General features: G+C 33.6%; 1 protein-coding gene, 1 long non-coding RNA gene and 1 other non-coding gene across 8 annotated transcripts in view; 1 reads left to right on the top strand and 2 right to left on the bottom strand.

Annotated features, from left to right (window-relative positions):
- The window catches only part of LOC117607273 (uncharacterized), a 32,178-nt gene extending 20,376 nt beyond the window's left edge, over nt 1-11,802 (bottom strand). For all 5 annotated transcript variants that reach the window (XR_013063376.1, XR_004582157.2, XR_004582158.2 and 2 more), the window contains exon 1: nt 11,601-11,802. This is a non-coding gene — a long non-coding RNA (uncharacterized LOC117607273). The remainder of the gene's footprint in view (nt 1-11,600) is intronic.
- LOC117607271 (limbic system-associated membrane protein) overlaps nt 1-26,558 on the top strand; it is a 145,119-nt gene that overhangs the window by 21,859 nt on the left and 96,702 nt on the right. Inside the window, exon 1 of one of the 2 annotated variants that reach the window (XM_034330802.2) lies at nt 25,341-25,588. The exons of the other annotated variant lie outside the window; for it this stretch is intronic. The gene's annotated coding sequence lies outside the window, so the exon portion shown is untranslated. Of the gene's footprint in view, nt 1-25,340; nt 25,589-26,558 lie in introns of those variants that run through there. 2 annotated transcript variants of the gene reach the window in all.
- On the bottom strand, nt 12,527-12,689 carry LOC117607540 (U1 spliceosomal RNA). Its single transcript, XR_004582189.2, has one exon. It is a non-coding gene; the product is annotated as a U1 spliceosomal RNA (small nuclear RNA).

Raw genomic sequence — 26,558 nt, forward strand, 5'->3', positions numbered from 1 at the left:
AAATTCTCCGGCGAAACTGCCCGAACATGATGCAGCAGTTGATGCAATAGTTTATTAAAAGTTGAAATTGGTTGATGTTCGCCTCGCTCGATTTTCCTTCGAAATAATTCCTACACCGCACGAACCGCCAACCGATCGATCACCGGGCGACCAGGTAAACCCACAACTCATCCTGCAATTATTGTTCCCGATGCCAATAATATCGACACTGAGCGTCGACAACAGAGAACGAAAAAAGAAGCAGGGGGGGTTGCTCGAGAAAAATAGCGGAAGTTTTCAAGAAAGTTAGTCGCGGTAGATACGGGGACGTTCCTTAACGTGTCGACGTAGCTGGCACGAAGGAAAACCGATTACGCGTTTTATCAGGTTTCAAGGTGCACGCCAGGGAACCTCGTTTTGATCTATATCATCGCAAGCAAATTTGGCTATCGCTTATAACCTCGGCTCATTCAGCCTACTTTTGCATAATGCGATTTTTTCATTTTCTCCCACCGTGAAACGAGCTTTCATGTAAGAAGTTTTTTCGTATCAATTAGAAGACAAACTTTAAATCATGATCTTGGCCAGTGTTATTAGATTAGATGATTTATTGCAATTGGGACGACTTTTCTTCTGAAATTAAGATGATTTTATTTAAGAAATCGCAGCTTGCAAATTAGACGATTTCGAATGTTCTAGGCATCGATTTTTTTCTTATTCATTAATCTTTACCTTTGATAGCAGAGTTTGCAAAGTTTATGAAAGGTACTTTAGAACAGAATGATTTTTCGAAATTGGTCCAAACAACTTCAGTTTTTTCTTTTTAAGTTTAAAGAATTAGTTCGTTAAATGACGTGATTTCTTCCAAATTACAAATAAAATACTGAAGGTTTTCTTTTTACTTTTTTATCTAAGTCTGCAATGAATATTAAAGAAAGTATCTTTCGTAGAGTTCTCGTATGACGAAAAGTTAATAGTTAATTTTATGTATGAAAACTGCGTTTCTATTGTAAAACCAGGGGGTAGTAGGATAATGATATGGAGGTCTACGAGTTCGTCTGGTGCAGATTTTATTTTCATTGAAAATACCATGAGCAAATACGGTTACTTGATTATTTTAAAAAGGTGCAGGGAAATTAAATTTAGAACAAAGTTACTTTTTACAATACGATAATGATTCCAAATCTCTCAAGGTGAGTTTTGATGCCATTTTTTTCTTTCAAATTGCTATAAAACGCTCTAATTGCTAGTCATTCTGTATTTCTTTTAATTAATTTAATACCTGAGTATGATCCATTCTTACAAAATTATGTTCAATTAAAAGCTTGTTTTTCTGAATAGTTAGCCAAATATTAGTCCAAAACTGTTTAAAGGGGTAGCCAGTTTCTGTACACTATATAAGCTTAGCAAATTTGAAAGTTACTTATATAAGGAACGTATATGGTTTGGAATCGAATCGCGATGGCAATAAACGAAGTAGACGTTCCAGCTCGTTGTTATTTGTTTCTGGCGCACTCGTTTCTGATTGCGAATGGATAACGTGAAAGCCAGCTCCGAGTGAGCAATCCTAGAAACTAGTGGAGATTACTCCGTGACAATTAAACGGGGAAAAACTACGGCAATTAAAAGCGACCACTACCGTATGTACAGTTGGTTACAAAAGTAATTGCCCATACGAATTGGAGGAGACATTTATTTTAACGTACGAATTCAAACTACCATAGATATAATAATCTAGCGGAGACAAAAAATCGATAAGAAATAGTTCGTTTTTACGGAGTTTGACCACTGCAACTAAATACAATTTTTAGTAATTTATTTCACCATTTTTGCTTCTTACAAAATTTTATCAGTTTGTTATTTTCCAATGAAGCAAACAGAATAGTAGAATAGATAACTTTGATTACATTCTGAACTAACTTGAAATCGATTCACGCTCGAGACAATCTACACAGTTTAATATTGGCAAATAGAGAAGTTAGGCCAAACAATAGAAACACTTGTTATGTATACACGATTCCACTATTAACATGTTGAATTTTAGTGAAAGCAATATAAATTAGTTTCATGTATAATGAAACAACAATTAAAAAATAAAAATACAAAAGAAAAGAACATCTCCGCTGTGACATACCGTGTACATGATTCTGTTCTATACGCAAACATTTATATTGAGACTAACTGAAAAATTAGGTGTCCGGGAGGTGAGAAATTCGGCTAGTAGGAGACGGTTAGTAGGTAAGTAAGTAAATAGCCCTGGTAAGCTATTCACCTTCCTGTCCTCGCTGCTGGCGCAAGTAAGTATGTAATACTTGTCCAAGTTCTTTCCCGCTCGGTTTACACTGGGTTAGTAGCTGTCTTGCAGAAGTAACTAACCCCTTTAGTACGCCAATGTAAAGCCGGCATTACGCGGAAGGACAGGAGGGTATCATTCTTCCGAGACCGAAGACGAAACGGTGGGGAGGCTGCTTCCTCTACGATTCCCCTCAACCGAAGGAAGCCTACATTGCACGCGAATAGTACTTACATATGCACGTTTGTTACAATGTGGCGTTAGAAGCGAATGGTTATCGTTCGCAGTCGACGTAGAAGCAGAAGAATTCCGATGACACTCGGAGACACTTGAGTTACACTTGCTGCCGGTACGACAATGGCCACCATGCCGCGTTGCACGAATTCAATGACTGCGCGTTGCATTCTCACGTGCTACAGCCGGCAAACTACACACAGCCGTCTACGAAAGCCGTGTTTCCACCTGCTACGGTAGTTTCATTAAATGGAATGCATATTTATGGAGTCACTGGTCGGCGAGTGGAGGTTGGTAAATTCGAGGGATACGGCCGGTGACTCGTGGAGAGTCGAAAAGGGTGAAAAAAAAAAAAAAGAGGGAAGGAAAGAGATTATGGCAGCACCGCCCTCAATGTGTCTGGCTGCACCGTCAGGCGTTACAAATCTCAATGGCATGCTATGTACTCCGATTGCCAGCGCGTGCCTTTTGATTTCAAACTTTTCAACGAGCCAGGGCTCACAGGGATTTTTATCGGCTACCGAGGAGGGTAAAAGGGCCGCGTGTACACGTGCGAGTGTCACGCTTCAACGCTTGTCCTGATTATCGCTGTATTTTGTTCTCTTCTAATGGATGGATTCCTCCAGTTATCGTGATTACACGTTCATGTTAACGATATGAACTTGACGAGGAAAAATCGAAGCGTACAATGAATTAAAGCAGAGTAAACGAGCATCGGACCTGATCGTATAACATTTTTCAGCGACGATTTATTTGTAACAAAATACGTTTATACAATTTTGTACTTCTAAGATACAATATTTGATATATTGGAAATTGAAATTTTTCAGAACATAGCATGCTACAGAATTGTCTCGGAATTGTTATGACAGAAATGGTAATGCAAATGGAAACAGATACCTAATCTATCCATTTGACATTTTTTTGTCTTCCTTCAATATTCTCTCGTATGACATTACCACGAATAAGACCACTGTTACGAAGACAACTCTGGCCTATACAGTCACAATGTACTTTCATAGGTAAAGCAATTTTTGAAAGACAACCATAATTAAAATGTTCCTCCTGTAGGTCATACTCGTACACAATGTTTGCTAATTCGGATTTTTGGAACTCCACCCGCTTAGATAAATGGCAGACATGGTCCCGAATCTCGGTCACGTAACTAGCAAATATCACTATACATACTGTATTTAGGGGATTTTTTTCTGACTGAACATAGTAGAATTTCTCGAAAAGAAACTGGAGTTATAAAAAAATTTGTTTGAAAAGATGGAAGAAATAAGTCATTTATTTTTATGTAATACTGTAAAATCTTGTAAATTTACGAAATTAGGTTATTACACGTTACACACTTTCGGCTGTGTAAGCTCTACGTAACTGTGCCAGTAATGCAAGCGAGACTGTTCGTTAGGAAAATTCTCGTTTACACTTGCCAGTGTATTTAACTTGGCTTCTTCTTGATATTTCTTCACCGTGTCCTCCGTTGTTAACACCTTCAATGGCGACGACACATGATATGTGCCATTGGCTGTTCTCTTCAGGATACATTCTTCTATCGCACTATGCGTCCTACTGTTACTGCGTTACGGAAAGTAGCACGTTTCATTTGCCTTACAAAAAAACAGCACGTTTGTCTTCGTTATCGCAAGATACATCAGGTTTTGTTTTTCAATTTGGAAAGTAGCAAATACTTTGTGGCTTCTAAAGTTTTCTTTTTCTGTTACACTTATTTATAAGTAAATAAATAAAATACAGGTTTACCGTAAGGACCGTACAATTACTTAAAATCATGACGCGGTTTATCGTTTCGATTGCGATCGTATTTTGCTATAAGGTCCCTACTTCATTTGTGGTTTTTCTAATGCTACCTTCTTAGTTAGCTTAACAACACCACACAATTTTAAACCGATTTAATTCATTAGTTTTTATAAGGCTCCTATTTTTTAAATATAAACCTTAAACTTTAATTAACCTTATTAAAGCTACATAATTTAAATAATTAAAAATGATCAAAACACGTCAGGATTCTAAGACTTTTGAATGGCAGTGTACGTGCTGCGCTACTGCCATTTTTAATGTATTGACGAGCTGCAGTGTTCCAAATGAACATTTACAAGGTTTATAGAGAGCTTCGAACTATTCACGTTAAATCAGTAGGTTACATTCCAGGAAGATAATCTAGATCGTCGCTGCTATAGTTAACTACTTTCTGTAGGTTTTACTAAGAAATCGTGGTATCCCGGTTACATACACTATTGCCTGATCGATGATTCAGCAATTTTCTGGTAAAAGTTCGCTAATCAGACATGTAACATGATCTGAATGTTAAAATATTTCCTCTTTTAATGACCTATCCTTTAGTTCATTCGTCATCGATTACTGGAAATAAATTACTTCGAAACGAACTTTGGACAAACTCCAACCGAGTAATTCTATTATAGAAACCAGCGGGAGGTGACTCCACGACAATTAAGCGGGTAGAAACTGTGATAATTAAGCCAAAATCACTATATTTAGAGGAAACTCGTTCCCCGCAACAGTAATGCTTGTTTAAACGATGTAGAATCCTCAGGATTGTTCGTGTTATCTACTATTCGTGATCAACGATCAAACTCATCTTCAATTGAATCGAGGGAAACAAAATATTTTCGTTAGCTCTACTTCTATCTTTTTTCAAGCATTACAAAAGACAATCATTTAATAATAATTCGACGAACAATAATTCACCCCTTCTGCTATGATTTTTTCGATAGTTGCATCAGTCAGAGCTAACTATTCATTGCTTGAATTTTAACGCAAATAAAGAAAATTGAAATATCATGCAACGATCCTTGGTTGAGCAAATTAGAATTAGAATTTAACTTAAAATTTAACCATACTAAAAGTGCCAGCCTTTGAAACATTTAAATTGCAAGTTACGTCACGAGTGTGACTCGATATTATAGAGGAAAGGGTTAATTTGAAAACGTATCTTCAGTTATACAACCCCTAAACGATCTAATGCAAATTTAGTAAAATCTATTTGAATTCCTGCAATAGAGAATTGCATTAACCGAACAACATCATCGTTACATGATTTTCCAGACAGAAATTTTAACCGTTCCTTGACAGAATTGTTACGGGAGATAGCAAGTAAATGTTCTACTCCAGTGTCTCTTGCAACAGGCGGTTGATAAACATTGAAGATATGGTGTCATGTGAGTGACGGCTTCCCAACTAGCTGACTCAGATTTTAATGAGCTTTTGCATATTAATAGATCATATTACAACAGGTCTTCATACATATAGTTTTGGGCGTGGATGATCAATACCTTAAAACATATTTACATATATTTTGCAAAGAAAACATCTGTTAACATCTTATAAATACATGATTAATTCATTAAAAATTATTGTATTCTAGTATCGTATGATTGTATACACTCACGATCAAATCAGGCTTCCAGAATGAAAGTGGTAATAGTGGGCAAGTAGGAATTTTCAAAGTCGTAATTTTAACGATATTAATATTAAAAGTGATTTAAAAACAGTAATGTATATTTTAATGAATAAATATTACAAAATTTAGTTAAGAATTACAAAGTAAATATTAATTCAAATTTTCCCACGTAAACGTTTATACGCAAGTGGTGGGGGGTCACAGATTTACCTATATACAGGGAGATTCTCTCGCTGGTGTACTCAAAGGAAATGCCGCCACACCAGAATGAATGGATCCAAGCCCTTTTCTGTCATCGGTATCTCGACGGGGGTGCATACTGCAGTTGTGTGCGAGAAAATGTTTGTAACAAGGAGGAAAGTCCCATTTAAACGTTTCCATCTCGTTACACACATTTTCACGTACACAGCTACAGTATGCACCCCCGTCGAGATATCGATGACAGAAAAGGGCTTGGGCCCATTGATAATGGTATAGGACCTCTACCCATACATCACCATCTTTGGGATCGCCTACAAAGAAGGGCGAGAACCTGGGACATTACAATTTTATTCCTGGGAAAATCTGATTTTATCGCCAGCGTGTACTGATCATACTTGATAATAAAGTAGATTCATTAAACCTCGGACGGCGGACCGTGGAGAGAGCTCCAATTTTAATTTAATTCCGTATTTCATATAATTTTCCATTCTCTAAATTTAAAAAATTATTTTTTCCAACATATGAAACTCTTTTGTTTAAAAATGATAGATTTAACTTCACTACGCTTTTTAGGATTAATTTAAATTATTCTCGCATTTTAAAACGATTCGAACTGAGTCAGTAAAAAAAAAAACAGAAAAAAGAATTCTTAAAATCCCTTAGCGTTTCTTTATTTTTGTCCATCCGCTTTGTATATTTCACGTTGCAATTAAAGATTTCATTTAACGCTGAGCACGAGCGATCAATGCAGAGATTGTGCCAGGTTAACGCCAAAAAACTTCTTTTTTACCAGTAATTCGAACTATACAGAGAAAATATGTTTTGTTTGAATACGCGCCTCGGGATTGCAGAGGCTCGCCGCTTTTTATTCTCTGTTCGTGCATGCATTGATGCAAATGGCCTTCTGTAACTGGCATTGTTAATTCGTTTATATCCTATTTGCTCGGACGAGATTACTTTGACTCGGACCGGAAAACGCCTAACGAAGCAATACGCGTGTTCATCGTACGATTCCTCCTACTTCCGCTTTCGCTCTGTGTGTCATCGTTTAAAACGATTTGTCGAATCGATTTCATTGACCAGTGAATTTCTTCCTATTAACGCGAACAGCTACACTTTCCAGCACTTTGTTACCGTAACATCTATGGACAGAAGAACAAATTTTGAAATGTAATAATTTACTTGAAGTATACGCGATTGTTTTGTACAAGAAAGAATAGAGAATATAATTTTTTTATTTTTTCGGTTTTAAATTTTTGCTTCGAAGTGTCACCAGTTTGTTATTTCTCAATCAATTGGAAAAATTCTACGCGGGACGATAGACAGTCTAGATTTATTTAATATTCCATTGTTCAAACTTTGTCCCAGAAACTTTCTCACCAAAGATCACATACATCCTTTTTAACTATTAGTGCTGTTTCAAAAAAGAAAAAATTGTAAAAACTATTTACGTCAAACATATCTCTGTGTTTATTGGAAAATTTTGATCTATTATGTTAGTAATGTAGGGTAACAAATGGAAAGCTTGAAATCTGAAATTTATTAAATTAATTTTTTTTTTTAATGCTTAGAGTTTCAAGATGACTTTTTTCACTATGACAGTAAGCGTGTTATCATCTTTGTCATATTATTTACCGTTTATTTACTATCAGTTGTAGTTAGTTAGGCAAAGTACTCAAACATAGCACTCATACCTACGAAGCGCGTTCCTCTCGTTGAAGTACAGAGAATTAAGGTAATCTAGGATGATTCGACGGGAGTAGCTATCATATGTCAGGTAATACGTATGCACCTGCTTTCTATGGAAGACTCATAAACTAGTCTAGTTTACAGACACTTCTGTGCACGAGTACGCGTTGAATGCAGTGCATGACTAATGCAAGTATGTAATTAAAACTTTCCTCGTAATTCCTAGTACGTAAAACTTCGCACAGCTAAAACATGAGAAAATTTAAACACGTTTATACATATCAGCGAACGCGGAATATTGTATTCGAGAGCCAGTCGAGTGGCAAATTATCTAAAAGGATTCCGGTTCTGATGCCTTTAATTTTATCCATACGTATCAATTCTATCGATTAATTAATAAAAGCATATTTTGGAAGTGATTAAACTATCTGGAAGTCGTGTCCACAGAAAGTTGTTAAATATTTATATCAAAATTTATTAAATCTTAGCAGCTCAGTTTTTTAAAAATCCATCACTTTTGATATTTAAATTTATTTTCAAATTTCAAAATAGAAAACTTTACGTAAAAATTACATTATTCTTAATCACTTCGCTACGGTTCCCTCTGCCGGAAACTGTACCCGCACATTTTTATATTAAATCATCTAACTCAATTTCCGAGATTTTATTTGCAATGCGAAATTTTTAGCCATACGAAAATTTCAATTGCATGTTCGCTATTTTAAAATGTAAACGCTGCGTTAATCGTCCTCAGGTAGAGAAAGGGTTAATGCACGTTCAGAACCGTAACCTTTAATAAAAACTAAGCCTGAAATACCTTTCTGTATATCACACATGGTCAGTCATTAATTGAGAGGATACGAAGAGTTTCGTGACTGGCTGTGTACACGGCGTTCGTAACGAAAGAATTAAAGCGTATCAGTACTATCGAAGCGTGTAACGCGTGTGTTATTAAATCCATCTTAGGTCGGCGTCATTAGCCCGAAAAGAGCTCGATTCTAAGAAGCGGGCAGAAATCGTTGAGTTAATATTGGCATCGGTGTGTTCGGCAGGTAAGAAAGGGACGGCGTCGTGTTGTATGCAATACGGACGTCATGCAACGGTGCACACGCGAGCAGAAAACTCTCGTGCAACAACATACCAGCCACTTTACGCTCCTCTACGCGCCAACAACCACGTTTCTTTACGTTCGCCTGTCGAAGGTGTTGTTTAAAAAACCTCGGCTCTTCGTGTACGTGCAAGCGAACCGCTCGATAAAAATGATTACTTCGAACGTAAGATGTCTGAAAGAAAAAGGAAACAAGGGACGTACCTCGTGAAAATGTCAAATATCTATGATAAAAGAAATCGAAGAGTCCTTGAGTCTTTGCTCGATGATCTTAATTTTGATCCGCACTGTACTCAACTTGACCCGGTACACGGTAGGCGAACGTGTAGTTAACCACACACTCTTCAACAACCAATTCGCATGAACTTTCATCGTTGTAGAAAGGGGGGTGAACTAGCGGGGCGAAGCAGGGCGGTTGTTTCGTCGCAAATCATAGGTGTTGCGACGAGCGGGCGCACGATCTGACCGACGATTTCTTTGTAAACTACCGTTGTCGCCACGAAGACTCATTATGTTCGACCACGGCAATACAATATGCATGTTATATTTAGAATTCCGAACCCTCCTTTCAACCCCTGCCGCTATGAAGAAGGCTCGAGGATTCATGGAAGGACCGGTTAACGACGTGACCGTAACTTAGCGTGCCTTGAAATTCTGATATTTTATATTAACACCTTGATTGTCGCGCCGAAGCTGTTGAAAGTTTTATTGAAAAGTATTTTTATTTTGGATAAAGCTTGTGTTATTTCGTTACATTTATTTCTCTAATTAGATAAACCAAAGAATTTATTTTCACAACAATTGTTTATCATCAATTTGCTATGTTAAATATCTATACGATATTACCTCAGGCATTTGGCAATGGTCTCTGAAGATCTTTAACAGGCTTCTTCAAAAGCAATATTTTTTGTACATTTTGCATAATTAAATGAACGGATGAACGTTTTCACAGTGAAAATCAATAGTGCTAATCAACGTCAAACAAAAAAAATTGAATGTATTATGTGCTTCAATTGCTCTCATATGTTATTCAACAGATTACGATCGATTGATATTATATAAAGAAATGAATATTATAGAATAATAAATAATTGATCATATTATCGCGTTTCCACTTAAAAATCGTTTCCTCGTTCTACATTTTTTTGCTTTAAATACAGAAGCTATTTGGGAATACCATACATCTTTTCCAATAATATGTAAATATGGTAATATATTGTTTATTTTAACCAACCTACGTATCTCTTTATCGAATGTACAAAAACATTCGTGAGTGATTGTAATTGTTAATTGGAAAAAAATCTTGAGACCATCTACATTCATCACATTTACACATTTTTAAGTAATCAAAAATTAAAGTACCAATATTCTTTGCTAATTATCCTGTACAAATAATCAGGCTATCAATATACCTAATACTAAATTTCTGATTACTAAATACCTGATTACTAAATTTCATTAAGGTTAATACAAGCTATATCATCATCACTATTTTTATTAATTATTTTTTATCTTGCCTTCTCGTTAAACATCACGTGAAAACATTAATTTATTTTATCGACGTATCGCACTTTCGCAACTACTACCCCTGTTGCCTCGAAACATGAAACAATGTTCAATTAAATGTCCAGCACAATCGAAATCCAATACACTGGCTAACATTTATTTGCACACACGTATTTATCAATATGTTGGAATTAGTGGTTTGCTCGGTTATTTTCATGGTGTAACCAGGAATGGTAGGTCACGTGCGAACTAACCTGATATTTGCATCATTTTCACTAAAAATGATTCTCTTGCCAATGTATACAACGTTATCTTTTATTTCAGTTGCCTTTATTTGTTAATAATTTTCTTACCATAGAAAGCTTTATTTTTTGTTTAATTTTTCTTAGTTGACAAAATTGTAAAAATCAAACACAACCCCTTTTCTTTTTCTTTTCTTTAAGACGTTATAGATTATTAGAGTTAAATAGAAGCGAGAATTATTAGAGTTAAATAGAAGCGAGTATATGATTCGACAAAGTCCTACACCCTCGTTATCGCCCTTTTTCTTCTAAAAAGGCAAAAATTTTTCATCCCTTGTTATTGTTGTTTCCAGTTTCACGTTATTCTGGTTGTATCCGTTCTTTAATATTATTTCTTAGAATCAGCTATACTTGTGGATATTCAGAGATTTCCATAATGGTTTTCATGACAGTTTCCCGCCAAGTCTGTTGCTAAGCGGTTTCCCGCTGAGATTGTTATGCGGTTCTGTTCGGTCGCCAGTAGATCACCATCGCTTATCTCACTGTCACAGCACTGTGCAAACACGTCCGTCTGCCACGAATAATATGAACAATTTCCGTTCTTGTTGCATATTAAGTGACAATTTCATTGAGATCAATATTACGCAAATACCAATACCAATAATCGAATAATTTGCAGTTAATGAAGCTTATGAAATAAGTGAAATAATATCCAAGTAAATTTTACATGCGTCGATGATTCGTGAATTTTAATAGAAATCTGTCATTTATTTTATATGGGATGATATTACTTATCCAACTGTACATGATTTTATTAAATACTTGAATGTATAGCTAATAGAAGAGCGATGCATCATAAAATCGATATATTCTAGATTTATTCAAAATAAAAAAAGTGGTACTTACAGCAATTTGTTCGTGGCATTCAAAGTGTTAAATTATACTAATATACATATGTATAGTAATCGCAAGGGAAATATATATAATTTTTCTTTATCAAATTATTACATGTAGTATCACTCAAGTATCACAATTTAAACGACCTTGCATTTGCCTCTGAGGATTAAACAATTGAACGTATGAGTATACTGCTGATCGCACAACAGTAGGTTCCCTACTGGCAAATTCTTACTACCAAACAATGAGAAGCTGTTCACAGTAGCTCCATCTTATAGCCATTTACTACATCTTACAGTTTAATAATCTTATACATGTATTTGTGTATATGCCTGAGTATGTATTATGTGTAAGTGGGAGCATCTGCAAGTCACACGAACAGCTGTTCTCTCAACGGTATAAGATTGCTGTCCACCGGGTCCCTTACTGGTTTCTCCTTATGGATCTTTTAACCAGGCCGAATGTAGGATCGTTTAGACCCAATATGTATTGTATACTCTTTTACTATGTAAGAAAATTGGGCTTAAAAATCAAATAATACTGCTCAACTTTCATCGTTAACACGTTAACTGCCAGGGTAAAAATGAACATTTGTTGTAGAACGTATTGAAGCTCTAGTTATTAAGAAATAGGAATAGTTATTTTTCAAATTTCAAGCTTTCTATTTGCTACCTTACATTATTTGTACAATAGCAAATATTATGTTAACAACATCTTTCTGATTTTACTGAAGAAAAGTTTTTATAAGATATTTCTTCAGTGTTGTAAATTTTATCAATTCTTTTCTTCTTTTAGTACTAAAATCTCATTTTCTTTAGAAAATGATTTTTCATACTTGATCACCATTCCATGAGTATGGTGGTCGTATATTCCTTTCTATTGTACTTACTTGCTTGAAGTAGAAAGCTGTAAAATTATTTTTCGTATAAGATTATGCCGGGATAGCGCGAACGCAGTCCCGACTACCAAAAATTGTACGCCCGAGATATCCACATTAGGGATATTCGCAAGGGTCAGCTCAACCGTAGTGCAATGGAAGAGCCTCGCCCTGGAGGAACCGCCTTCATGATCACGGTAACCTCTGCGCCAGGTAAGTATGCTTAGCTACCCTCCTCGAGCGTATTTGTAAACCAGAGTGGCGCTCTTACTTGCGAGAGAACGCTGCATTCAAAGCGCACTGTAGCGGCGAGCATCTGAACTAAACCTGCTGTACTGCTCCCTACTCCCTACCGTCGAGCTCAGCATTTCACTCGAGTAATCATTGTCATATAAAAAAATATAGTAACTTGTATATATTATTATTAATCTGACATGATCAGTATTATTTAAACAATTATTATTTGAATTAAATTTGGTATTCTTTTCTATATCTAATTATATTATTTATTTCAAACTTCATATATACGGTAATATAAATCATTAATATTTTATTGATAATTAAATGATACTATTGTATGTAACATGAAATCTCTTATTTTATGTTCTGTTCTATTTAATAACGATATTTATCTGATATAGAGGAAGTAAATATCAATGGAAAATATAAATTATTTGATGGAGTGTAACTGTCATTTAACAAGGAAAAAAGAATTTAATTCAAAATACATGTGTGTTTTAAATCTTAATGGTCTGCTACAACGATCAAAGGGCACACAGTTAAACGTGTTACAGTTTGCCTAGTTCATGTGCATACGCGTTATGTGGGTGTACGAAGTTGATTAAATCACTTGTCGATATTTGGTCGGCAGAGCGTAATAATTATCGCTCGTTAGCTCATTATGTTATCTGAATTTGTAATCAATATCAGGGCAAGACCAAAGGGTTGACGGATTCAGTCTCTCAGTACAACTATCAAATCTCTTCTGCGGTAACGTGCGTTAATTAGTAGTAACTTAAATGGCTAATGAATATAATATACCATGCACGATCAATCATAATTATCGCAATCAGATAAATCAACGTTGAACTACAATTTAAATATTAAAATTGTTTCTCAGGAAATTTTAATTGATTTTGTTAACGAATATTTTAACATCCAATTTACAAATGTGCTGCAAAGGTTTATAAATTTAATGTATTTAGTGTTTGATTGGATTTGAAAAAACCATTTTTAACGAGAAATTTATACTATAATGTATTTATAAAAATAGTACACAAAAAATTAAAAATGAATTACCTACATTAACAATTAAGAGGTATTACAGAATTAGTTAGGAAAACTGTTAGAGAAGAGCAACGGGGTCGTACTTTAATTAAACGCAAATTAAACGACTAATTTATCTAACCAGCTCGGCTAGCCTGCAGCGATGAACAATGGATAAAACGCGAAAAGCATGAAATATGCTCAACTGCGAGGAAGAAGTTACACTCGACGTTAAAAACTTGATAAAAGTTCTTAACTAGTCATGTAAACGACAAATTTGCGGATATATAATGAAATATATTGTTTCTTTTAAGAAATTTTGAAAGATTTTCTTTATGCAAATTAATTAAACTTTAAAATTATTGTACTTTCTGCCTTTTAATAAATATTGTGCATCGATATAGTAATTAATCTTTTGAATGGTAGAGGTGGATCTTTGTTCACTCGCAGGGTTTAAATTTAATTTGAAATTATTTCTCGTTTTCATTTTCTAAATTTCAAGTTCAACAAATTTAGGTTCAAAAAAAGTTTAAATACGAAAGATGTTGCAGAGAAAATAACGTTCTTTTTCAGTTCTTATTGTTTCTATTGTTTCATCCTGTGTGTACTTATTACTTGCAAATTGCAAGGAAAGTGAAGCTACTATCGTCAACAATTACGGAACACTGGTCATTTAGTCGATGCGGAACTGCATATTAAATAAATGTAACACGTTATGGAAACTTGTTCGCTGGTACAGAACAAACAAAAACAAACAACCAAAACACAATGAGTAGTAGGACAAACTTTCGTACGACCAACTAACCTCTTGTAGTGTAGTTGTTTCGCTGTCCCAGTGCCCCGTTAGTTTATTTAGTTCGTATACGGAAAGCTGAATCATTAAAATCGTTCCTATACTTGAAATAACTCTAGTTCCTCTGTTATCTGTTCATTAATACCAGACTAACTGATACATGTATATAATATATCTGAATTAAAAATAAATTGGAATAGTAAAAAGCAAATACAGGTGAAAAATAAACTAGCATATATCAGTGGTCTCGTATAGAAGTTAGGTATACAGGCATATACAGGTCAGGCTAACAATAAGTTCCACATGAAAAAATAAAACGAAAATATAAAATTTGGAAATCTTTTATGAAAGCTGAGCATATTGAATAAAAGAGTGTGATATTTTAAAATAGATTCTATATCTCAGGTATAACAGTGTTTATTAATTTAATAAAAATATGTTTAAAATAGATTTTATAAAGCTGTTTTCACAGTTGATTTTGTTCATTTTTTCTATCTTTTGAGGGAATTTTAAAATAGAATAATCACTGATGCCAAAAGCAGTTTGAAAATATATTGTTTTAACACTATTATTTAACAAAATAAATCTGGCACAATAGGTTTATCAAAGAATAGAGAAATGTGATTATTATTAGAGACTCGTTTTAAATGAAACGTTTAATTGCAAACTATTTTATTCGTATCAATTATGTCTCAATAATCCAATTTGATAGAATTATCGGATTTTTAAAAGTGTTATAAACCGCAGGATTCCTATTGAATACATATCCGGGTTTGTAGATTTGTCGAATAAATAAAGCAGATATCAATTATATCAATTGTAAAGGTATTTAATGTATGAAACGAATGATTTCAAACTACGCTAAACAGAGTTATGGAACTACGTATGTACACGTATTCGTAATATTTTTAGAGTGGAAGAGCGCAAATACGATACGCGTGTCAATGGAAAAATAATATTATAGTCAAAATTAAGTCTTAATTTATTTTCCACTTTTTCGACAATTAGAAATATTTAAAGAAATAGTTTAAAATTAAAAAATTCTAAATGATAAAGAATTTAAATTGTTATTTTTTCCGTTCGAAAGTTAAAAATAGTACAATTAAAAAGGTACAATTAATTAAAATTTTTTTATTTACAATAATTAAGTATGTGTTAAGTTGTTGAAAATTAGGTCGACTTTGACCGAGAAAATCGAGTTTCGTGCGTTCGATTTTCAGTAAGAGGATATCGAGCACCTGCAGTACACTCACGTGCGCAAATGTGAAGAATACTTCTCCTGGATACGACCCACGGTATCTCGAATTATGAGACATCCTGAGCGTACGTGGTATAGGTTGGATATACAAGGTGTCTTCGCAGAAGCTAATCTTCTTAGGAAGTATTCCCATTTGGAAACATGAATAATACGTGGACTTTATGATCTCTCTCTTGAGCAGAAGGAAATAATGTATAAATTGGTTTTGCTAGGATATATTTATTGATATAACGACATACTTTTCTGAATTTTATTTAAAAGTAACAATTCTTCGAGATAGATCCCTGTTTTAGAAGAAAACCACCTCAATTCAAAAACATGAGATTTTCTATTATTATGATAACCAATAATACAAATATGGCATATTTTTATGTGAAAGGATATATTAGATAACTGAAATCATGGATATTATGTGAAAACATAATAAACTTTTCATTATGTTAAGGGAGCTAAAATAACTGAAACCCCATAGTTTTGCTAAGATTCTTCAATTCTTAACAAATCACTTGTCAGGTTAGAAGAAATTCTGCTAGAAATAAAATGAACTTTCGCACATTCAACTATTTCAGTGACTATCGTAAAACGATGTTCTAGTTTAATGGTTCACCTCATCACTTGATCTTCCACGATTGGAATTTTATTTTTGGTCTGCAATAAGGCTACGTATTTGCGGAAACACGTTTAAAAATTAAGAGCATCAATGTAATTGCAATGTAGCTGCAGTTAGTGTCAGTCTCTTTTAAGGTGAATCGAATTTTGTAAGTAGGAAACTTGTACCATTTATCTGATTAAGAATGCATTTCTGTTGCTGTATTTATTTTGTTGCACTTCTTGCAACTCCTAGAACATGAACGTTTCGGCCGAATAGATAGAAAACGGTGTTGGGGTCTATTCTGACCCGTAGTATCTATCTCATGATATGCAGTAGACTGAATATGAAAGAAGAATATAAAACAAATTATAATGAGGAATAATAAAAATAGTACTTTTATAAAAATATCCAAAACGTGAAAGCTGTTGAAGAAAACTGAGATTGACATAGAACATCATAATCCTTTCAAGCAATTATAACTTTTAACACTGTCTAATTTATGACAGTGAAATGTAAAATTATTAATATAGTTTTAATGTGATATGCCTGTGTTAAAAATTTATTTTAAAATATCAGCTTCATTAATATTAGAATTATGAGTGTTGAATATCTTATAAGTCTATGATAATTTTAGAATTTTTCTATTAATTATCAATATTTGCAAGTTTTGAAAGTAGATGAAGGATGTAATGATAAGTCCGACACCATACAAATATATATATAAAAGATTAACAGAATTTTATGAAAAATATTTCATTTAAAATTTTCGAGATACACTATGATAACTGTGGTTATTTCCAGATAGTATTTTAAATCTTCTTTTTCCATATCTTTTTTTACAATTTCGTAAATATGCTTAATAATACGAAAGCTTACAATATTTTTAAGAGGGTGCTTACACCCTTATATCCTTATTAGCGTTACTTAAACTACATTTTTGCAAAGTTTCAAGTTTTTCTTTGAATTTTTAAATTACGAAACTTTCCTTAAAAGCAGAGTTTACTCTTCGCATACTTTCATCCCATCCATCAACATGACGGATATATGAAAAGTACAATTAACTTTTCTCTAAATTTAATTTAATGTTAATCCAATAAATACACAAAAATAACTTCAAATTTAATTAATTGCTAATTAATTTCAGTCAAAATAAAACAATTAATAATTCATAATTAATTTCGTCAGCTGCAATGTGGACCTGATGGTCTTTATTATGCGATATATTAGCGAATTCGGTTTCACTTTCGATTTCAGGGCTTGGATAAATACGCATTTGTTTTATGCATTTGTGAATAGTTTTGCCCATTATTTTCTTTAAATTTTGATTGTTATATTTCATACTCGCTTATTTCAATCTAACATGTTAGTGTCATTTCAAAAATTAAATAGATCGAATTCATTCTCATTTGAATTGGTATCGGAACAATCTTCATCAATATTAATTAGTCCCTCTTAGAGCTCTTTCCGTAATTAGATAACTCTATTATATACTACCTCTCTTAGTTAAAATGTCTTATCTGCCATTTATTCAATTTTTAAGATATTTCGAGGTAATTAAAATTCGATATGAATTTTTTGTCTTCTTAACAATATATTCAATGAAAAATTTCAGAATGAGAATATACCAGACTTATATGTTCCATACCACAGCAAATGTGTTAGTCGAAATACAGTTTATTTCTTTCCTGATTCCATTCATTTAAAAAACGAGTCCGATTGTTACCAAAAAAAAGATCAAAAGTTCAACTTTTAACCGATCTTGTACACTTTGACGTTTGTTTGGATCTCTTTCAACGGTGTCCATAAAGAAAAATGTTATATTTTTGACTTTCTTTTTTATTCGTTTGAATACTGGCAAACGTGATCCTTTATTGCTACACCAAAAATACGGGTAACAATTTTTGGTCTTCACGAACTTTGCGTGATAAACCATTCTTGAAAAATGAAAAATAAATAGTGTTTTTACTCCTTTTACTATTTTTCCAAACAATAATAACATACATTTCATTCACCGTTTTTATGCAATGCCATCGCGCGTCCCGCCGATTCGATGAGCGCGTCAGCATTCAAATGGTTAAAAATAATATTATTTAAAAATTAGGAATTATAAAAATGATATTACAACTTTAATTTAAAAAACAAAAAGAAAATACTTGAAGTTTCGAATAACGTAATTTGAAAAATGGACAGCTTTGCTTCGGATACCCCGTATAAGTGTAATACTGTAACAGACGAATGTCCAGAAAGGCGGCTAACAGCTGGTGCCAGTTTCGGGTTACATATCGTCTTGGTAGATTTCGCGAAATATGTATTCCCTACGTCTGGTCCTGTTGGCACGTCATGCGTTATGTTAAGAAGTGCAGTTAATTACGAAGATAATTTCGAGTCGTGTGTTTGCGTGCTGCACATAACGAGCTTCCGACTTCGGGAGTTTCTGCCATGCAAGCCAATCTGCTTTAAACCCACCCCGTCGTCTCGTGCTAGCCTACCTCTCTTTACCCCTTCGACTGCCCCTCAAGCTTTTGCCCTTTTACCATATCCCTCGGCAGACCGATCGTTATCTGCCGAACAGATTAGAACGAAATCCCCTGATCGTTTCCTAGAAATTTTTTTAATGCTCCTCCTACACCCCTTCTCTACGGATTTGCCGGTGTTAGTGTTCCGGGGCAAAGATGATCTTACCCGTGCCCTTTCAAACATTTCTGCCAATAGGCTGGCTGAAAGCAGCCACCATTCATTTTAGAACGAACACGTGCCCATTGTTACCTTTGTTACTGTAGGTCTGATCGGTGAGGATTTATTTTTCTCTCTTTAATTGATGGGAGGGTGTGAATCGAGGGAACGGGAGGCGATAGAAGTTGTAGGGGTTCGATGAATACGTATTTCAAATACAAATAGAGCACAATTGCGATGGTATAATTCTAGTGACCTTTGTGTCGTGGGAAGAGTTCGAATTTGTTGAATTTAATTTTTTCGAAATTTACAGCATTTGTTTTATAATTATTCGGAGCGTTCGTATACTTTTGCGAAGCAGCGGTTAGCTTCCGATATAAGAAGTTAAAAAGGCTGGCAACAGAAGAATGTGTAGCATTCTCGGGAGAGAAAAGAAGGTGCCATAAATTACAGCTGTGTAAATCCAAAGCGTTCGCAGAGCGTTCGGACGGGAATAGATTAAGCTTCTCTGAAAGTTGTATCCAAATGCGAGAAACTTCTTGATCTCACCGTTAACTTTTCAACGAGAGTTCCTGCTAATGCATCTGCGTTGTTCACACGTCGTGCGTTGATGCCCGATTGCCGCGAAGTACTTTATTCCGGTTTATCGGAAATCAAGTTGAATTAGATTAGTTCTTAAACTGCGTCCCAGGGCTTTAACTTTGGTAAAGCGCGGTCGACCGGCGGTTCACGGTGTTACGTTAAATCGCAAAATAGATCAACTTGTTCTACCAATGGTTTAACAAACTGTATAGATTTATTACACTTCACTCTGCTTTATATTTTATTCATGTAATCCTGTAATCCTGATGATTTCTACATTTCTAAATCAAATATTAATCCGTCAGATAATTTTACAACCTCTTCAATTATACAAACATAATTACAGTTGCCGACTATTAAAGATGACATCATCTATTTTATTATTATAATGAAACTGAACATTTTAAATTGTCGTATGTAATTTAACGGTGGCTGGGTTAACAGTGACTCTGATCTATGAAATATGTTACAAATGTTAGAGAATCAAATTTGCAAGAGAAAGTTCTATATATATTAAAAATAGCTTAAAATTTACAAAACGTTAAAATTGCATTTAACTTAAACGATTTATAATCAAATAACATTTTTGAAATACGTTTCTATAATTGACTTCAATGTTAAAAAAGATACTATCGAATATTCCAATATTTTTTTTTATAATTAATTGTTTTCAAAATATTCGTCCAATTAGTTTCACAATCTCCAATTTGGGTATTGTTTTCATTCTGTGAATATGAATGTTTGTTGATACAATAAAAATGCATGTAAAATATTTTTTCCAGTTTTGTACATCAAAGTTTCATCGAAACTAGCGCTGATCATTTATGTATAACTTCTCTTGTTAGTTAGTGTGACAATTCCTGCTGATCGTAAGTTTTGAAACTCGATTTTCCGTGCAGCAAGAGAAGATTGTCTTATTTGCAAGCACAATAATAATTGAAAGTCCGAAGTCCTTCTTGAGATTAATATTCTACTTGTAATTCACTTTGTTGCGGAAACTATGTTACAAATGAAATCCTCTAGCATATTGAACTGCAGGATAAAGTAAGAGTGTATTTTAATCTGACTTTACTTTTATATTCTTTCAATCATTGGTTGATTGTCCATTCTGTTTCGCCTATGAAAATTTTTTCGAATAGAAGAATTTGAAATAGAGGGAATAGAAAGATTTGGATTACTTGGTATTTTAAATTATTTAATTTCTGTCCAATTCTAATTTTGTGATTTGCAGATGTTATATTAAATATTGTCGTCTTAATGCCAGACCCATGAATATGCAAATTTCCATTGTCTTTTTTGTAATCCTAACATTATGTCAAAGTGCTGAACGTGTACGTTTATAATAACGACGATTATACTCTAAGCTTCTTTTATTAATGTATCTTAATGTGCTGCTTAAAAAAAAGGATTTTTGGTATTAAGGAGTACTTGCGGCACCCAGTTTGAAAACCACTGATTTAAAGGAATATTCAAAAATGTAGAGTCAAAATTATTAGGCTTAATATTCAGGCTGTTATCAATGTGTATTTTATTGAAATTAATAATAAAATATACAAGGTATCTTATTTTATATGAATTATTATCTGTCTTCCATGGCAGATGAAGGTATTAAATAATTATTAAAAAGGAAATTACTTTCAATCAGTTGTTTATCTACCGTATATTATTTCAATAAAACTTAAATCACTTTTCAGTGATAGATTTTCTTCTATGTTTAGATGTAGAAGAATCCAATACTGTTTATAAGACTGATCGATATCAATCGATGTCTTTGAAATACTTCTTGATATGATTGCACGAAACTTGCTGTTTCATACGGTAAATTATGAAAGATGTTTGCCTTCAACTTTGTGATTGAAGAGATAATGATCCTTTCTATCTTTTTAACACAAATTGCACTTTATAAAACAATCATTCTAGCACTTTAGCCAATGAAAATATAGTAACCAAATTGTTATATAGTTTGGAGAAGGTCTAGTAAAATGTGAATAACAGATAACGTTCAAATATGATTAACTAATGATTGGTTGAGTACTGAAATTAGTGTAATTTATTCTAATAAATTTAAAACAATAAGTATAGATTTTACCACTGTTCATTGAGGTGTTGTTATTTCTTTTTAATTTTCGAGACAGTATTTGCATTACTTTCTACCGTATTCCCTTTGTCAAAATGAAATGGACGTGTAGCGGACCCTGGCACATCCCGTCAGGAATTCTAACCATCACCTAACCTGATTAAGAATCCGGTTAACACACTGGTTACGGTACAGGAATCCGAAGTAACCGGTAACCCATCCTCTTGATACAAAGAGTACATAGATTAACCTTCTCTGGAACGAGTTAACCCTTTTGCTACGAGGGGTAACTACACTCCCCTAATATGAAGCGTTTATATCCCAAAATACATAGTATCGCAATTAAAAGCAAAAGTAGCTACGCTACAAAATTTCCTATTGGAAATAAAATTTTATGAATCAAATTATTTTATTTATACGTTTACATTGAATTACTGTCCAACTCTAATTGTAATTAATAATTGTACACTTATGATGCCTAAGAATTTATAGAACCATCTGTTCAGATTTAACTTGCCACAATTTGACCATTCTCTGTCATACGCCTTTCAACCGTCAGATCAATGACAAGATGTGGAGGTCAACTGATTGATTCAAGTTGTTTCGAGAAAGGGTAAAACGGTCAGTAGCAGGTGGAAGAGACGCGACTGTGGATTTACTGACAGAGTGTCAGACTGGCGGGCGGCAAACGATGTTGAATTATTTACTTCGGTCTATCTCTACGCTCGGTATTTATCGATATATGTTGCGTGTCTATAGTTGTGCTCTCTAAACCTGACCTAGACTCACAATTGACAGCTATTTTATACAATAATAGTCTTTATAAGGTCCTTGTAAGCGATCAAAATTAAGCGATCAAAAATAAAGGTAACAATTTTACACTAATATAATCTGTTTATCTTAAGAATGGCTTCAATCACATTTACGTTATTATGAATCACGAAATGTCTTGCATTTTAGTATGGATAAAAATATTTATACTTACTATGCAGAAATTTCACTTTGGTTATTTATATTTTTAACACATAGATTACCTAATAACTCGCCAATTGAAAAATTTATAATTTATAAAAACTGTAAATCGTGTCGATGCGTTTTACTGAAGTGATGTTTGATAAATTAATTCAATTGTTTCTTCATTATCAATAATATTCATAAAATTCATAAGTGATACATAAATTAAAATTTTTCAATTTAGGGTTTTTTTAAAAATACGTATCAAATGTTACTATTATTTGATTCAATCTCTGCACTTATACCGTGTTAAATAAATGCATTACGCAATGTGTGGTATTATTTTTATATTGTTATTTTTTATAACAGTACTTCGTTAGTTAAAGTGAATAAAGGACCTACGAACACTTCCTCTTTAACTCTTTATGTCGACACCCACCCCCTTAACAGTTGACTCGTTCTCATGGGCATCATTATCGAGTGTCGTGCTTGCGTTCCTATCGACGAAATCTTGCGTATCGTTCAACTCTTTGATTGTCTGGTTTGATAGTGTCGCTTTCCCGTGTCGTCAATTGCTTTAAATAATATTGACGACAGCTTTACGAATCGTTTGCTCCAATTTAAATTAATATAAAAATTGTCCTAGGTAATTAAACAAGCTATTAATTATTACTTGGTATTTATGGTAGTGAATAATAATGTATGAGAATTTTTAGTATCTTTCAAATTTTGTCATTTCTTATTTAATCAATCTTATTAAGTATCAGTTGATATTTCAAATAGATTAATCGATATACATCTTCTAGTACTAAGATTTGAATGAATAATGGTTCGAATAATGAATTAAGAACTTCAGGTAATTATGTAGTATCTAATTAGATCAATCAAAATTAAATACCCACTACAATAGTTAATTCCTTTACTAAATAAAACATCCTTAATACATACTTTTTCTTCTATTTTCAAGAATATTTGTCAAAAATATATTTTTTTTTCATTTAGTAAAACAGTTTTTAAAATATAAAACAAGTACTAATATTGATTTCTCTTTTTTTTCAGGTAAGTGATACAACTTGGTTTGACACTACAAATGAAGAATCAATAACAGATAAGAAGGAATAGAAGTATGTATAAAAAAATAGATGTGCACAATTTCGTCAATTTTTAATACTATTCCAGTAAGACTTCCCTAAAAAAAAATTTATTCAATTTATTTTCTTTAAATGTGGAAAAAGCTGATAAAAAATATATAATAATTACTAAAGATATTTAGTAATTAATGTCTAAAAATGAAATATTTTTAGTCACTAAAGATATTTATGTATCTTGTTTATTATTGGGTACTATTTTGATACTATCGATACCAGAATTAGCCTTGTTTCACACGTACAAATGCAATTGGTAAAATTACGAGTGAATTTAATGCCGCGCTGAATGATTATCCTGTGACCTTTCACGCGCTAGCGATCTGCTAAATCTGTCCGACATGCAATCGTGAAAAAGTCTGAGAAAGTCCTCCATCCCTTGTATAACGTGGCCGCAAAGGTTGCGTTAATAGGAATAAAATAGCATGGGTGAATTATCCTCTTTGAGCTGGCAAGTCCTCTGGGCACAATTAATCGGACATGGTTGTCCCGTCGTTAAAACTCCAACCCCTTAGGCAGCCCACCACTCAGACATCTTTCAGTATTGTTCAACATAACAGGAGGAATCGCGAAAAGAGGGATGTGGGAGTCGAAAATGAGTAACGTTATGAAGTCAACGGCTTTATTATTTATCTGTTTTTCTGAGCTTTCTTTTCTACGCACCCCTTTGGACTTTGCTGAATCGTTCTTCTGTATTCTCCTTTCCTGGATCTCTTTTTCTCTCGCTTCCTTCCGCTTTACCCTTCTGGAAAAGCGGTTAGAAGAAACAATGCTCGAGTCGAGAGTGAGCCTACTAATTTAGAGAGAATGACGCCAATTGTGAGACTGGACTGTGACGAATTATACGCCTTACGAGTTTGAAGCCCCTCCACTTCTTGCGACGTTCTTTCATTGCGGTCCTCCACTTAGTAGTAATGTATAAAAATATATCAAGTTCAAGGCTATAGTGTTTTATATGTATATAAATATAAATACATAAACACATAAGTGAAACTTATTGCTACAAAATAGTTTTCTATCTAATTTTTTCCTTATTGTATATACATTCTATCAAAATTTCGATATTCATATATTAAGTATCGATACTGCGATATATCGTCATGTTAAAAATATCGATACTGTATCGCCCGTCACTACTGTAGACGTGCCTTTGCGACTCGCGACGAATCAGCGACGAATTTGCGACGAATTCGCGATAAATAGTTTTGGTTAATAATTTTAGTGTAGTTCGTAATTAGTTTAAATACCTTGATAAGTTAGTAAAACCTATAGAAATATAAAAAATTTTACATATAGAATACAGAACATAAAAAAGTCAGAGTCCACGTGTTACTTGTCCAAACATAAATACATGGAACACAAAACTATTTTAATGGCACAATGGTTCTTCAGCACTGTGACAGTTTGTTTACATTTATCTAGACAGGAATGTTATCGGAAACAGATTCTTTGTTGACGTCTGATATTAAGTTCAGGTCTGTTTACATGCTCGGCGTCGGAGATACGTAGCTGATTAGTTGTAGTCGTGTCTTCGCATCGCGAACATCGCCAAGATGTTGGTTTATATTGTTCTTCGTTTCGGTGGAATTTAAATTTTCTGCTTTTCTCTTTCTATTTCTTTTATACTGTGGTGTATAGCCTTACTTGTTTTTGTGAATTTATTCTATTTCGAATGACGGTCGTGCGCAGTTCGTGTTTAAGTTTGTTTGCGATTATGTGCGTGAAGTGTTTTAAGGAGAAGGAAGAATCCACAAGCTTCCACAGCGGTCCAGAGCAGAGGGTGAGTTGATATTATTTATTTCAATGCGCGTTTTTCGAAATTTAAGAATTGAATTGAAATAAACAACTATTTTAGCAGCAATCTAGAGAACCACAAACAATGTTATCAGTTTTTCGAAAGTTATGCCAATTTATAGATTATGAAATTTCTGTTGGCTATATGAAATGTCGCGTCGCGTTGGGTCAAAAGGTTAAATCACGTCTGACTTTCTGTGTTTCGAAATCCATCATTTGGTATTCAACAAGCTCGTAGAAAATTCGAGTGTTCCATTTTCAGAACAAAATCAATCTCTTTAAGGGACGAACATTTTGAAATAAAATTGTATCTTCAATCATTTTTATTTCTCTGTATTATTCGAAAAGTTTTTGTATGTTGCTGAGTTGCTTTACGATTCACTCTTTTCTTTGTCGATTCACTCGATTCACACTCATTTCGATGTAGTATCGTTACGAAGTTGCTAGTAGAAATCCAGAAATTTCTAAATGGAAAATAGATTTTCGAAAATGAGATACGTTCAGGACATCCATCGTGTACTGATAAGAAACATTTAAAAGCAGTGTTTGAATTGAATCCGTACGAAACATGCAAATAACTTGCCGATAAATTCAATTTCGCTGCTACCATATTTCCAGATTGAAAAAATATCGGAAAAGCTTCTAAACTGGGAAAATGGATAGCCCACGATTTGAGTGAAAAGAATCCCATCGACCGAGTAACCATCACCACTTCCTTGTTGTCCAGACAGGAATTTCAACCGTTACCTGACTGAATTGTTACCAGTAATAGGAAGTGGGTATTTTACTGTAATATCTTCTGTAACAGGAATATCTTTCACAATCAAAATTGTGTTTTTTAATATAAATTGGGTTTCTACGAAGAACCAGTGCAAAGAATGATTAACGCAACTACTGAAACTAGATAAAGTTCTCAGAAAAGTAATTTTCGTAATGTAATGGAAGCTTGCATCCGC

The sequence above is a fragment of the Osmia lignaria genome, chromosome 14 (genome assembly GCF_051020975.1).
Source record: "Osmia lignaria lignaria isolate PbOS001 chromosome 14, iyOsmLign1, whole genome shotgun sequence".
Taxonomy (NCBI): Eukaryota; Metazoa; Arthropoda; class Insecta; order Hymenoptera; family Megachilidae; genus Osmia; species Osmia lignaria.